We start from the raw sequence: 16118 nt of genomic DNA, 5'->3' as shown, positions 1-16118 counted from the left end.
CGTGTGTAGGGAAGTACTGCATATCCAATTTAGTACAGACTAGAGGCCACCACTAGAATGTTTTAATGATAGGTCCCTAGAGCATTATTGCATGTGTTTGCATCTTTTCACGACCCCTATATGTGGGGTCACTTACTGAGTATTCTTTGAAATACTCAAGCCGTGTGCTACATCATTTTTCAGGTAAAGGCAAGGTGCCCTTGTACAGTTGACGATGACATCGCAAATCAGAGACCATGACACTTGCATAGGCTAGTAGCATATTTAATTTCCTAGACTTAGTTTAGACTTTAGAATAGGTTGTTATGCATTTCATGATTTAAATTAATTCCATTATCGTTTTCAATTTCATTTCTAAATTATGTTTTGAACACGGAAGACCACGACAGTGTTTTCAGACACTAAATTATGTTTACTCTGAATTTTATGATTTTAACGATGATGTTAAAAGTTATATTCCACGTATGAACTTATGCTAAGATGACGGTAACGACTTTAGGTAACTGAAATCTAGGGTATTACAAATAATGATAACCATATTTTAAAAACTTATATTTAGATCGATAATGCTAAAATTAATCTACTATCTAAAATAAAAATATGCTTTATATAATTTCTTTAACAAAAAAAAAATACATCTAAATTTGAAGAAAATAAAATTGAAAATATTTTTTTTTAGGTCTAATATATTATATTTACATTTCAATGTAATTCGTATTTACATTAAATCAACTAACAATTAAATAATTTTATGACATTTCTTTTCAAAATTCGTGGTTACGAGGTAATTATTAAAATACTATTAGCTTTTATACCACTGTTATTAGTTATTCCTTAGATTAATCTTGATAAATAAAAATAAATTTAAATTAATAAGTTCTAACTATGTCTAATTTAGTTATCGTGGATAAAAATGAAGAGTGAAATATCTTGATAGAATTGGACAATTTTCAAATAGATTATATTTGATAAAAATATTTTAAAACATGGTGAATAAAGATAATTGCAATTCTTCAATATTTGGAGATAGAACAGAGAAATAATAATTTTAAATAATTTTATTTAATGGCAGCAGTATTATTTAAAAACTTATTATTTCGCATTCTACCTGTATGTTGATTATGGTTGACTATGTGTAAATTTTTTTTTATTTTTACGTTGAAATATGATCAATATTACAGTCTATTCTAATTTTTTCTCACCAAATTAATATCGGTATACTTTCTAATTTTTTTAACAAATACATGGTGACTAAACATTTTCTTTTTCATAACCTCTAAAAACAGTATTTTTTATTATTATATTTTCATAATGAATGATTTAAACCATATTTTATTAATTAAAAAAAAATTATTTACCTACGGAAATTTTAACATGTTACTTAATTTCCGATAGGTTTCAATATTTTTTTTTCTAGGTTTCAATATTTATTTTAAATAGGCTTTAATTTATTTTTGATTAGTTATATTATAAAGAAAATAATAATAAATAAAGTTCAGACCCGCACCGGCCCAATAGAATAATATTTTTTTTACCTCTCTCTTCCCTTATTTGATATTATATTTTTTCACAACCAATATATTAATATGGTAATTTAACTAAACAAAATTACTCAAAATTAAATAAAAAATAATAGATTTTTTTCTACTCTATCTTTTTTATTATTTTTATTATTGGATACTATAATTTTTTTGTCGTGACCTAACACTATTTTGAGTTACTTTCCCATCACCTCCATCTCTCCATCCTCCTACCTATTAATTTTTAATTTTCCATAACCAATATTTTTATTTTATTAATTAAAAGAATTTAACTTTATTTACATTTAATTTACTAGAAACTTTTACCTATTAATTTTTAATTTTCCATAATTATATTTACCATAACCAATATTTTTATTTTATTAATTAAATGAATTTAACTTTACTTACATTTACTAAAAACTTTTAAGTATTTAGTATTTGGTTATTGGTTGTTGGTTGATTTTTGGAGTTTTTTTTTTTCATATACAAGCATTAATAAAATAAATAAGTTATATTATAAAAAAAAATTCGAGTTTAGATTTTCAATATATATTTTTTTGTATGCAAGCGCTACGATTAATAAAATAAATAAGTTATATTATATAAAAAAAAATTCGAGTTTAGATTTTTTTTTTTTTTTTTTAAGTTTTAATCTTGATCATGTAACGCTACAAAAAATGTCAATGACAAAATTGACATTTTACCCCTCAGCACATTATAAGGGTATTGAGGATTCTGGACAGAATACGTGAAAAAGAGAAAAGTACGAGAAAGAAAGTTGAGAGAAAACTTGAGAGGGAAAAGTAAATCGTCGGAGTCCTCATCGGAGAATCACCAACGAAATTCATCATCTACCGAGATTTACACTCTAAAGCTTCTTCTTTGAGAGAAGAAAAACTCATGTTGTTGAGGTTCCTTCTTCCGTCAAGATCCGAGAGAAATTCGTAAAATAAGACTTCGAACATTACTCTTCAGATCTGCTACCGTTAATAAAATAAATAAGTTATATTATTAAAAAAAATTGAGTTTAAATTCGAACTAGACCACATACAAATTTTTTACCGTGGGACGTATTGAAATTTTGTTTGGTATAATAATGTTAGTAGCTCCATTGTTTAAAATATATAGTTACATTTTTTTATATACATTATAACACAAAGAATATTATTATATTCATATATATAAAAGCTAAAAATTTTATTGCAATAAAATATAATAAACTATGATATAAGATTAACCACGGATCAAACATATTTTAATATCACTAAAATATCATTAAAAAAAAAAAAAGTAAAACTTGATTCATATGATGCTGTGAATATAAGGTTTATATATAAAAAAATATGAAATATAACCCGTAAGTTTGAGTTACAAAAAAAAAATTGTTTAAAATTTAATCATTATTGATTTAAACAAGTTTAGCAAGAGTCAATAACTAGATTACTTTTTTTCTTAAAAGTTTAGGACTTCAATAAAAAAAAAGTTGAGATTTGTTTGATTTCTGTCTGTAAATATTTTCACAACAAACATAGATAATTGAAAATAAGGTTTTCCTTATTTAAAAGCTCTCACTTCAAGTTGTCATTTTTGTTTCTTTTATTTGTTTCAATATATTTGGATCGTGGGTCATATCCAACATTTAGTATAGAGCTCTTAAGATGTCGAAACAAATGTCGTCACCATATAAAGTCGCCGAAGAGATGTGACAATGATAAGGAGCGGAAGGAAAGGGAGTGTAACGCTCCAGTACCCATTACTCACGAAAAGTAACTACGCAACATGGTTGATAAAGATGTGTGTTAACTTACATAGGGAGTGTGGAACGCCATTGAACATGGTGATCAAATGAGGAGAGTAAGGACAGGATGGCTCTTGCCACCATCTATCAAGCGGTCTCGAAGGACGTCCTTCTCATGTTGGAAGAGAAGGACTCGGCAAAGGTAGCGTGGGAGACGCTGCAAACAATGAATGCGGGTGTGGAACGTGTCAAGGAAGCAAAGGTGCTAACCTTGAAGAGTGAGTTTGAGGCTATCTGCATGAAGTACGGTGAGTCAATAGACGACTTTTTTCATGAAGTTGACAACGATTGTCAGCGGCATTCGTTCATTATACAATGTGGTGGAGGAGAGATTTCATGACTACGAAGACAAAGAGGAGGAGAAATACCTCTTACTCACACACGAGGAGTGACTCATTCACATGGACAAAAAAGAAATAAGCAGATGACTCTTCTTTTTCAAGTACGAGGGGAAGTGGCAGCCATAACAAAGAAAACAAAGGTCGTGGACGTGGTCATGAACGTGGCTGCAAACGTGGTGGCAGAGGAGGTCGTGACAATACCTCACAAACCCATGAAAATGCAAACCCTTAAAGGATAAGAGTATGATCAAGTATTACTCGTATGGAAAATACGGGCATTATGCGAAAGAGTGCCGCAACAAGGAGCGCAATGAGGAGGCAAACCTCATGTTCTTGGAGGATGAAGAGCCCACATTGATGTTGGCCGAGGAAATATCCAACCGGTTGATACTCAATAAAGAGAAGATTATGGCGAACCCTTTGATACGAGGAGAAACTTAGTGGAGATCAGCATGTGGTACCTAGACAACGGAGTGAGTAACCACATGACCGAAGATCGAGAAAAGTTAAAGAAACTTGATGAAAAGTTTATTGGAAACATGAAGATTTGCCATAGATCAATTGTACCGTACAACTCAAATATCTATCTTATTTAGACAAAAAAAATTATTTACAAGCACAGATCAACCATTCTTTATAAAAGTCCATTTTCTCTACTCTCTTCTCAAATTAAACTAGAAGAATAATATTTTCTTTCTTATCTTATCTTTGTATCGTGTCATTTTCATTACTATTGGATACTATCAATTTTTTAACCAATACATGTACCTAACAACATTTTCAACCTCATTTTTTTATTATTATTATATTTTCCTTAATAAATGATTTAAACTATATTTTATTAATTAAAGGAATTTTATTTTACTTACATTTATCTGCTTTTCAATAATTCTGGTACCCAATTTAATTTTAGATTAGATTTTTAACATTTTTTTTCTAAATTTTAATTTTGATAAGTTATATTATAAACAAAATTTAGAAAAACAATTAATTTTATATATAAGTTCTTAAAAAACAGACTGGTCGCAATAAAATTTCTCAATTTCTCAATTTCTCCCCGAATTTAACCAAAAAAAATAATATTCTTATTTCTTCTCCCTTTACTTATTATTGGATGATATAATTTTTATTAATTATTATATTTTTCACAACCAATTTAAACTATATTTTAATTTTATTAATCAAGAGAATTTTACTCTACTTACCTTTGTTAGAAATTTTAGCTCTTCGATCACTCTAGTAACAGCAGCTGGGATTGTTACTTGATTTTTGATTTTCGAGCTTAAGTTTTCAATATTTTTTTCAGTAAACTTTAATTTTAATTAAATTGTTATATTATAAAAAAAAATTAGACAAACAATTAATTTTATATATGAGCTCTTGAGAAATTGCAGAAAGGCAAGACCCGGCCAATATCGTAATTGAACTAAACCAAATTAAATGTGTTCCTGGTTTGAAAAAAAAAAAAAAATTCTACTTTCTCTCAAAATTAAATAAAAAATAATACTATAATTTTAGTTATCCCATTATTGTTACCTGATTTTCGAGTTTAGGTTTCCAATATTTCCTTTTTCATATACTTAATCAAACCTAATAAAATAAATAAGTTATATTATAAAAAAAAAAATATTAGTTTAGATTTTCAATATTTATTTATTTTTTTTTTATTATTATTATTATTATTATTTTATTTATTTTTTTTGGTTGTATGTTTTGATCTTGATCCAGAGCTACCTTAATAAAATTAGATTATTTTAAAAAAAAATTGAGTTTAAGTTTTCAATATTTTAATCTTGATAAAGTTAATAAAATAAATAAGTTATATTAAAAGAAATTGAGTTTAAGCTTGGGACCTAGACCACATACCAATTTTGTGTCGTTGAACCTATTGAAACTATTATTTTTGGTAAAACAATAATGTTAGTAGCTATGTTGTTTGAAATATATATAGTTATGTATCATTTTTTACATACATTATAATATAAAGAATATTATCATGTATATATTGTTAAAATATCATAACTAGCCCAATAAGGTTAAGTTCGGTTAAGCCCAACCATTATCTTAGTGACTATGTTTATGAAAAAATGATTTAGGATTTTATGAATAAATTTAAGAAAATAATTTAGATATTTTAAGAAAAAAACCTAGAAATTTTAGGAATAGATTAACTATAAATACCCTCCACTTTACTTAGTTCATCATCCCAAGAGATCTCAACAATACAAAGTAGTAGTTTGTTTTGTAAATCTCTTCTCGATTGGTCTTAACAAATGCGAGTGTTTTCCACAGAGAGTTGTGTTCAATAATCTGGTATCAGAGCGAGCTTAGTGTAGGTTATCAGATCTCTTGAAATTCTTAGTATGCTTTATTGTTGCATCTCTGTCTTATCTTTCACATCAGAAACGATTTCTTGATATTAGTAATGAGTGAATTTCTTTTGTGTCGTGAGTAGTCTGTGACTCTACAAGTCTTGTGTCAAAAGAGCTTGTTTGGTATTACTGAGTTATAGTCAACACTGGAGAAATCAAGAAACTCAACAGCAACAACTACAACATGTAGGCAACATGCATAATGTCTTATTTACAAGGACATGATCTTTAGGAGATCGTTTGCAAGTGCAAAACTACACCGCCAGAGGATGATTCTAACGGCGCCTTGCGCAAATGGAGAATCAAAGCAGGCAAAACAATGTTTGCCTTGAAGACCACAATCGGAGAAGAGATGTTAGAGCATATTTGGGATGACAAGACACCGAAAGAAGCATGAGACACGTTCGTGATGTTGTTTTCAAAGAAGAACGATACGAGTCTACAACTTCTAGAGAATGAGTTGTTGTCAATTTCACAACGTGACATGACGATTGCTCAGTACTTCCACAAGGTCAAGTCGATCTATCGGGAGATTACTGAACTAGACCCAAAGACCGCAATTGGAGAAAATCGAATGAAGAGGATCATAATCCACGGATTGCGACCAGAATATCGAAGCTTCATTATTGCTGTACAAGGATGACCCACTCAACCATCACTTATAGAGTTCGAAAATTTGTTAGCCAACCAAGAAGCCATGGCTAAACAAATGGGAGGACATCACATTGAAGGGTGAAGAAGAAGCAGTCTACACAAATGAAAGTCAGAGCAATAATAGGCCGTCTATCAAATGTAGATACAATGGTGACAAAAGGAGAAGCCACCAAGAAACTGCACAAACTGGAAAAACTCAAAAGAATGACGACCAAAGTTCTCAAGGGAAAAGATTTGAGGGCATTTGCTACAAATGCGGGAGGAAGGACCACATATCTAGAGATTGTTGGTCCAAGAAAAAATATGTCGAAAGCAATGTAGCACTCCAACATGGAGATGGAGGAGGAATGGGATGCAAAGGTACTGTATACCATAGAAGAAGATGAGCTAGCACTCATGGCGATGATGGGAGACCATATCGATTATGAAAATGATTGGATCATTGATTCAGGATACTCAAACCACATGATTGACGATCAAAGTGGTGCAATAGAAGAGGGGTGGCTCTCAAAGAAGGAAGTATTACCAGGCCTTGAGCAAATTGAAGAAATTCTTCTGACGAGAGAGCAAACTAAAGAAATTCTTCCACAGAAGACGGGGGAGCAAACTGTACACATTTTCTTAAGTGTTGATGTGCCTGAAGATTCAAGTGACACTAGTGTTGGTGAACAAGAAGTGACTCAACCAAGCGAACCTAGTGCAAATGAAATGATACCTCAACAACTCAAATGGTCATAAAGAATCCAGAAGAAAAATCTAAAGTATGTCGAAATAGCTATTATAGAGGACGAAATTAAAGTGCTAGAGACGTAGGAAAGCATCACAAAATACGACTTGGCAGCAGACAATGGAGGAAGAAATTATAGCCCTGAAGCAAAATCAAACTTGGGAACTAGTACCAAGATCAGAAGATGTCAAATTCATCTCTTGCAAGTGAGCTTACGAAATAATGTGTCTCTCAGATGGATCAATCGAAAGATACAAGACTCAATATGTAGCTCGAGGGTTCTCTCAAGAATATAGACTAGACTATGATGAAACGTTTAGTCCAGTGGCGAACTATCATATAGATTCCTCTGGTACTTGTGGTAAATAAAAATTGAAAATTATGGCAAATGGATATGAAGAATGATTTCCTGAATGGTGAGTTAAACAGAGAGTTCTACATGGACCAACCAAAGAAATTCGAAAATGAAGTTGAAGTCATTAGTCAATATATGCAAAGTTCGAAGAAGCCTCATTTGGACGCAGCTCGACGGACCTTGAGATATGTCAAAGGTACAATCAATCACGATCGTTTGTACAAAAGAAGCGAAGACTGCAAGCTAGTTGGATATAGTTATGTCAACTATGCAAGAGACCACGATACCTGAAGATCAATCATTGGGTATGTGTTCTGAAGGGAATGATCTTTTCATCCACGTAGCGAAAGCATTGGGAACCGTTTTGATTTTTATTATGAATTAAAACAAAAGCAATAAATACAAAAGTAAAAACTCTACCTTTGTAGAAACCCTAGCTTGCAAGTCCTTGAAGTTTTCCAACCGTGCAAAAGCTCTTCAACATTCCACAAGATCTTCCTTGCCATGACTCGAACACAAGGTTAAAGCTTGTGGGAGCCTCTTGAAAGAAAATCTCTAAAAGATTGGAGAGGAATAGTTTCAAGAATTCGCTGGAGATGTAATTTCATTCTCTAAAGAATATGAGAGAGATTGATGTATATTTGGCTCAACCCAAAGGTCCTATTTATAGGGGCTTTTAGAGAATATTTGTCAAATAATATATTTGCATATTTGATATATTAGGATATTATACTTTATACTTATACCAATCATATTTAGATATTATAAGATATCCTAATATATATTTAACTCATTGAATCTCATTCAAATTTTAAATATATTTTTATTTAATCAATACATTAATGGATTAAATACTTAATTGTATCAAATAGAATAAATATATTTTTTTCTTTAATATATCTAATATATTAAATATTAATTTCCAACATTCTAATTAAATATATTATCTCTATTTATTTAATATATCTAATATATTAAATATCAATTTGAACACTTCAAATTTTCTTTCAAATAAATTGAATCGGTTACTATGAACTAGCAAGGGAACCTTATGAACCTATAAATTATAAGCTCCAACGATACAAAATTAATTAATTAAACTTTTTTATTAATCAACTTTCGTTTAATTAATCAATTTTCATTTATTAACTATACGTCACTCCACTATAGACCTAGAGTTGCACTCTTATACACTGTAGGACGAGTTATGTCCATTGATATAATAATTACAAGCAAGTCGATCCTTCACGAGTTGTTCATAATTACAGCTAGGTCAAAAGTCCGTTTTACCCCTGTAATTACATCTTTCACCTTAAGTGCCAATAATTCTCTAATGAATAATTTTATGATCCAATCATAAATCAAGTCCCTCTCGGGCCAATGAGAGGGTGGGGCCCCATTGTTCAAGTCCCGAAATCAATACTTAAGAGAACAACTCATCTATTTTCCTTATATGGAAAGGAGTGAATTTCAACTCCCTATTTGGTCAAGTCCCAAAATGGTAGGCATATTGAATTGGCCAAAAGAGTCATTCTCACTCAAGTAAATTAAAGGACAAGCCCTCACATGCAGGAGTTCATAACTCACTCAAGATTAAGATCGAGTCGCTTATGATCAACATGTGAAATATTAATCTTCTCAATTAACGGATTTATAAAGAGAGATCAAATATTTCTTGGTCTAGTCTTATACAAACTCATTGTATAGGATACCCCTACTTACATGTCTCCACATGAACGATTTAGATCAAATCATTTGTAACGATTACAAAGTGGGTCATATCAATAGTGTTACCAGGATAAGGCACCCAACCTTATCCATATACTATAGACTTTAAGATCAACCACATACTGTTTAAGATCACATTAATAACCTTGGATTTTCATACCATAGATAACAATTAAATTACAAATAAAATAATAAAAATTATTGTTAAAAACTAAATAATTAATTACGAGGCTTTAATGCATAAATCCCAATATGTTCAAGCTTGGTTCGAGAATAATTTCTTAGTGCAACAAAAGACAACCAACTATATCATTGTCAACTAGAGAAAGAGAGTAGCGGCAGGAGCAGCTCAGGAATATACATGGCTGAAAATGATTTAGGATTTAAAAAGCGACTTTGATGTTTAAATAATTCAAAATGTATTTAAATGCAACTTCTAACCAGGTAAGACAAAGCGGGCTCTAAGTAACCTCTTTCGAAAGAGAAATTAAAACCGAGGATGCAAACAAAACCTCTAAACTATATTTTCTCCACACAATTATAAAGGGTGTTTCATTCTCCTAGTTCTCCTCCCCAATCGATGTGGAACTCTCACATTTCACCTCCCTCTCGGGGCCCAGCATCCTCGCTCGCATTTGTACTCCTTGCGCTTTCTCTTTCGAGCTTCCCCTCAAGGCTTTAAAACGCGCGTTTGCTAGGGGAAGATTTCCACACCTTTGTTAAAGGGTGTTTCGTTCTCCTCCCCAATCGATGTGGGACATCACAATCTACCTCTTTTAAGGCCCGGCGTCCTCACTAGCACTCGTTACTTTCTCCGACCGATGTGGGACCCCTACCAAATCCACCCCTTCGAGGAACAGTCTTCTTGCTTGACATTGCCCGGTGTCGGACTTTGATACTATTTGTAATTCATTACCGTGATTAAAAAAATATTAAATCTTTTAAAATCTTTTCTCTTCACTCACTCGTAACTACAAAATCATAAATTTCGTAACATTTGTCCCATTAGAAAATATCCCATAGGACATATTTCCCCACAAGCATCATTTTTTTTAAATGCAAATTAAAAAAGAGTACCATAAAGTCTTACAAAATAGCGTACCATTATGGATTGGAAGAAAATGACAGCCTACAACAACTTTTTGGATATCATAATAATTATCCCATCAATTTCAACACAGCTCACACGTCTCATGATTTTCCTCCCTATGTCGGTTTGACTCACACAATAAGTGACCTCACGCAACGTGAATGAAACCTATCATTTAAAATCATATTCTCTTAGGTGGTTTCTAGTCCGGACAAATTTGGATGTGTAATAATTCTCTACACACTACTTACACGTGCGAGCGTGGGCCCACCAGACGGGCTCGCACACCCCCTAGGCCTGTTCGTCGAGCTAGTTTCTCTGGGCTGTAGTCGAATGCCCAGAAATACAACCACCGTCATGCACCATGTCAAAGAACCTCAGAGTCACTCATAACTACCACATTGAAACTTAGATAAAATTTTTGAAACATTGTCTTTCTTGGCTCCTATACTTGAGAGAAGCTTTGTTTCCTCAAGTGTACCCCTTGTCATTCTTACCTTCTTCAGTTCCTTATATTCAACAAATAGCTGCATGGTCGGATCATATCCTCTTATGAAAACTAATACGTTCAATAGAAAACGCCAAGGTGTCAATACTAATGCTAGAAAACCTTAAATACTTCATTCAACCTTAATTCCCAACTTTCCCACTTCCCTCAAGGTGATTTACCCTTTAGGTACCTAATTGTGTAGCGAAGACTTTGGTCGGGAGTTTTGAGCTATTGTCCCTTAGACACTCCTCGGAGAGACATGTGGGGTATTATGCTAATTGAACAACTCAATTCTAACCTATGTCTGGGGCTTCATGTGTTCTCTATGACATAGTCTAATACTTGCATCCAAGGCTTCATACATTCCCTATGATACAATATGCGTACCTATGTTCAAGACTTCATGCGTTCTCTGCGACATTGTCTGAGTACCATCATACATCATATAATTCTTCAAACTCTAACTATAAGGTCACTTGGTTTGCCTAGGCCGAAACTACTACGACTCCTTAATGTCAGCTTAATGTTGTTCTCTGAAATTTAATTCTAGCTAAGTAATCCCACAATTATAAATTAGAATTCTTCTATGGGAATTAACTCACCTCGTTCTCAAATAATTTAAACCAGCTAAAACTAACCTACCTAAAAGGTAGTCATACTAACCTTAATCGTTTCCAAAGAGTTAAAACTAGTAGGAAAGGGTTCAACCGTATCAGACCTAAGCCAACCAACTGAAATGTTGAACTGAAGGCGTCAGAGAGTGTATTCTCCGACTGAGTTCGAACCATTCAAATAGGATGAAAGGAGCAATATATACGATGTGGGACAACTTTTATTTTGTTTTCCTTCTGTCTTTTTGTTATCTTTCTAATTTTAGGTTATTACATCATATACATCTAAAGTAACTTTTTGTCATCAAAATGTCTCCATCTTCGAATTACTTGGAGTACTTCTCCATCATCCCTTTCTTTTATTCTCACATAGTTTATTCTACTTGATGGTTTTGTAAAGACCATTTTCCTAGTAAAGAAGACTTTTACTTCTCGGGCTGAATTTCTTATTGGTCTTTTCTCGTAACTTATGTCATAGTTTATCTGTAAGGACACGTAATCTACAACGTGAGTCAGGTCATCCAAGTATTTGCAAAGCATGGACACGTGAAATACGGTATGAACCACGAAGAGAGATGGTGGTAGGACTAATTTGTATGTCACTGATTCGATCAATCTATAATGTCGAAGGGTCTGATAAAGCATGAGTTCAGCTTCCCCTTTCATCCGATCATTAAGACGCTCTCATTGGAACACCTTTAAGAATTTCTTGTTGGCTGCCTCAAATTCTAAGTTTCTGCGCCTCACGTCGGTGTAATTATTCTATCTACTCTAAGTCGTCCACATTCTATCCTTAATCTCTTGTGCCTCACTGGTGACTTGGACTAATTCTAGTACCAATAGTTCACATTTGCCTACTTTGTCCAAGCACACCAGGGCCTTCATTGTTTCAATATCAAGTTTCGAAAAGTATCACACCAATGATTGTCTAATTTGTGGCTGTAAATGATTTTCGTAAGATCTAACTTGAAATCCCAACTGCTTACGAAATTAAGGCATTGCTGCTACTGTTAACACTAACATCACACAGTCACGTCTATTCTCCAAGACTGAGATTTTAGCCGAAGTAACCTATGTAAATTTATGGGTGCAACTATCCACCCCTACTTGAATGCTAGTGTGACCTTTCACTATCTTAAGTAAACCTAGAAGGAGGTCCATGATATAACCTCTCAAGCTGCTGAACCTTTTAGTACCCCTCCACTCAAATTCACTAACCAGTGGTCTGGACATATCCTTTAACAACTTTTCACCTGATCTACCACCTTGAAGAACTTAACCAACCTGGGATTCACTCACTGTGCATCAATAATTTAGTGTAAAATCCAAATTAAGGATGAGTAAAAAAATCTCATGTTCCTTCTGTAAATATGAGGTAGAATGCTTACTTTTTTTTTAGTTGCCTTAGTACTCTGACTAGTTATTTCTTCGTAACATCATTAAAACTTTACTAACCTTCATAGATCCTCCGGCACATCTTTATACCATGGTTGAGGCCAACAAAATTCCTAAACTTCCAAGAGCTCTTCTCACATACTCATTGTAAGTGCGAGTTGTGCTCACATGAATTGACTAAGTTAAACTCGAAACATTTGAACAAACCTTCTACATTGTCAAAGCGAGGGAACTTACAACTTAATATCTCCAAACAAGTCTAGACCAACTACAAATGGTTCCTCGTTTAAAATGGTTCACTAGGCTACATTCTATAACATTCAATGTCTAAAGGAAATGTTTTTGTTCAACAAAGACTCATAAGCGGAGAGCTTGACATAACGCTCACTACATAGAGATATCAAGTTGGCTTAAGAGCTCATCTTGTTATCCTTTTTATTTCTGATTAGCCTCCTATAATCGATGTGAACACTATTATAAAACAAATCTAGAAACCTCCATGAATATCTTATTCATGGATATTACTTAAGCTAGGGGAAATTAGTGAACCCAACCACAACACTATAATTCACACAACTATGTCGAACTCGCCCTTCTTGGTTCATATGCTTGACCCTTGTTTCTACATAAGTGCATGTTTTTCTAAACAAGCTTTTAATGTTCAATATATCGTCGCGTGGGCCAATTCTTTCCTCTTAATGACCAGAGCTACTGTGCTCTCTGAAAAAATGCTAAGTAGTGTGAAGTATTGACTTAGTAGCTCGCATCTCTATGGCTCGGTCTACCTCAACTCTGCCAAATTGCCATGTCCATAATCTTAAGAATTGCAACTAGATCACGAATTGATTAGTCTTTATGTATTACTTTATCTTTCAAGTCACACACTCCAAACCTTGCTAAGGTGTCCAATCATTGACCAGTTTACCCATACACAATCAATTTATACATACATTTTTAAAATTTTTATTATTATTTTATTAATAAATTATTATAAATTTATAAGATTGATAAGTATACCTCATTCAATATAATTTACTTCTTCATATAAAATATTTAGTTTTTAAAATATAAATTTGCGCTAAATATTTAGAATTAAAATTTTAAATAATTTTATTAAAATTATTTGTTTGTTGATAATTATCCAGATTTATTATAAAATAAATTTAAAATCCTAAAATTGAAGGTATATGAATCAAAATTAAATTAGATAAAATTATTTTAATAATCTAATTTAATAAAAATAAAATAATTAATCACAATTAATTATCTAAAATTTTGATAGTATCTTAAACAAAAAACGGAAGAAGAATGGAGAGGAGAGAGATCATGAGACCAAACAAACTAATTTCTAAATTTAGGCGGCACTCTCCGCTGCCGCAGTCTCCGGCTTCCGACGAAATCGCCGCCCCCCTCTCCCCTCTCCGAGCAATCACAGTGGATCCAGCCCCCAACCCGCGTCGTTGATGAGATCGCGCCGCCGCCGCGCATTTTTCAGATTCTCGAGGTTTTATTTTTTGTTTTGTTGGGTTATGTTGGTTTATTTTCTTCCACGCAGAAAATTATGAACAATTTTCTTGTTTTTTGTTGATTTCTTCTTCATTCAATGTTCAACTAGTCTAAATGAAAACATAAAACTAAGAATGTATACATCACAAATTAGTACCAAGAAAAAAAAAACAAAAAACAGATTGAATCAATCAATAAAAAGGGACAGTAAAACATGGAATCAATAATAGAGAGGAAATTTTGTTTAAGAAAAATGCGTTTAAGAAAAAATGGCTAGGAACCATGACACTCCACCCTAGTATGATACTGTTCACTTCCAAGATGTATTTCTTACTTATAAACGAATGTTATTCTCTTACTTAGCCAACGTGGGACTTTTTTCCCAATAATCTTCCCCTCAAACAAAATACACCATAGAGCCACTCCTTAGGCCTATAGAGCCCTCAAACAACCTCCCTTTAATCGAGACTTAACTCTCTTTGGAGCTCTCGAACAAAGTACACCCATTTGTTCAACACTTGAGTCACTTTTGACTACACCTTTGAGACTAGACTCAACTTTTTTTGTTTGACATTTAAGGATTCTATTAACATAGCTAAGTTAAGGATATGACTCTGATACCATGTTAGGAACCACGGCATCGACAATGGTATGATATTGTGCACTTTGAGTATAAGTTCTCATGGTTTTGCTTTTGGTTTTCCCAAAAGGCCTCATACCAATGTAGATGTATTCCATACTTATAAACCCATGATCATCCCCTTAATTAGTCAGTGTCAGACTCCTTCCTGACAATCCTCAACATGCTACATTTTCGACTATATACGTAGATGAATTGCTGCAGGGAGTCATTTAATTTTCATATGAACTGCTGTAGAATTGTTAAATGTTCGATTAAATTCCTCTTAGAACGTTGCATTATATCATTATTTTGTGAAATGGTGTTGGCATTAACAAGAGTGATGAAATGCACTTTTGAATGTCAATTTGCATTGCATCATTATTTTACTGTTTATTGTTTGAAATTATTCATGGACTGTTCTTTGTCTTCTCTTTTCAGAATTCCTGCATTCATGTATAAGAATCAGATTCAGCACTTGTTAGAGTTTTGATTGAAAGCTATGCCGCACCGAACACGACCTATGACTGCACTTCTTGTATTTACTGGGCTCAATGTTGTGCTAGTATCAACCATCACTCCAGTCTATGATTTCATATGCTTTCATCCATATTGGGAAAGAAGGGTATTTTCCAAAATCACTTGCAAGTTATTTGCATTGTTTTTTTGCTCGTGTATACAAGCTTGTTATACTTATGATAAATATGCATTGTTCTGTGTTTGGTGGCTATTCTCATTGCCATAGTTACTCTGTTTAGCCTTAAAAGTTGCAATGGAGAGGGATTGTTTAGTTTCTAGTTGAGAGATCTGGTGGAGGCTATCACTTGTTAGAGAATGTTATAGCTGTGGGACTGGATTTTTAATCTGAATATGTACGGTTGAGCACTCGGAGAGGGGGGGGGGGGGGGA

The 16118-nt window shown here is 32.8% G+C and overlaps 1 long non-coding RNA gene across 2 annotated transcripts in view; it reads left to right on the top strand.

Moving 5' to 3' along the window:
• The first annotated feature begins 14404 nt into the window (after positions 1-14404).
• Positions 14405-16118, top strand: part of LOC111439407 — a 5584-nt gene continuing 3870 nt past the window's right edge. For both annotated transcript variants that reach the window (XR_002709798.1, XR_002709797.1), the window contains exons 1-2: positions 14405-14588; positions 15651-15834. This is a non-coding gene — a long non-coding RNA (uncharacterized LOC111439407). The remainder of the gene's footprint in view (positions 14589-15650; positions 15835-16118) is intronic.

Source organism: Cucurbita moschata, unplaced genomic scaffold, assembly GCF_002738365.1.
Source record: "Cucurbita moschata cultivar Rifu unplaced genomic scaffold, Cmos_1.0 Cmo_Scf00093, whole genome shotgun sequence".
NCBI lineage: Eukaryota > Viridiplantae > Streptophyta > Magnoliopsida > Cucurbitales > Cucurbitaceae > Cucurbita > Cucurbita moschata.
Note: the sequence above shows the minus strand (reverse complement) of the source record. Positions and strands in the feature narration are given on the sequence as shown.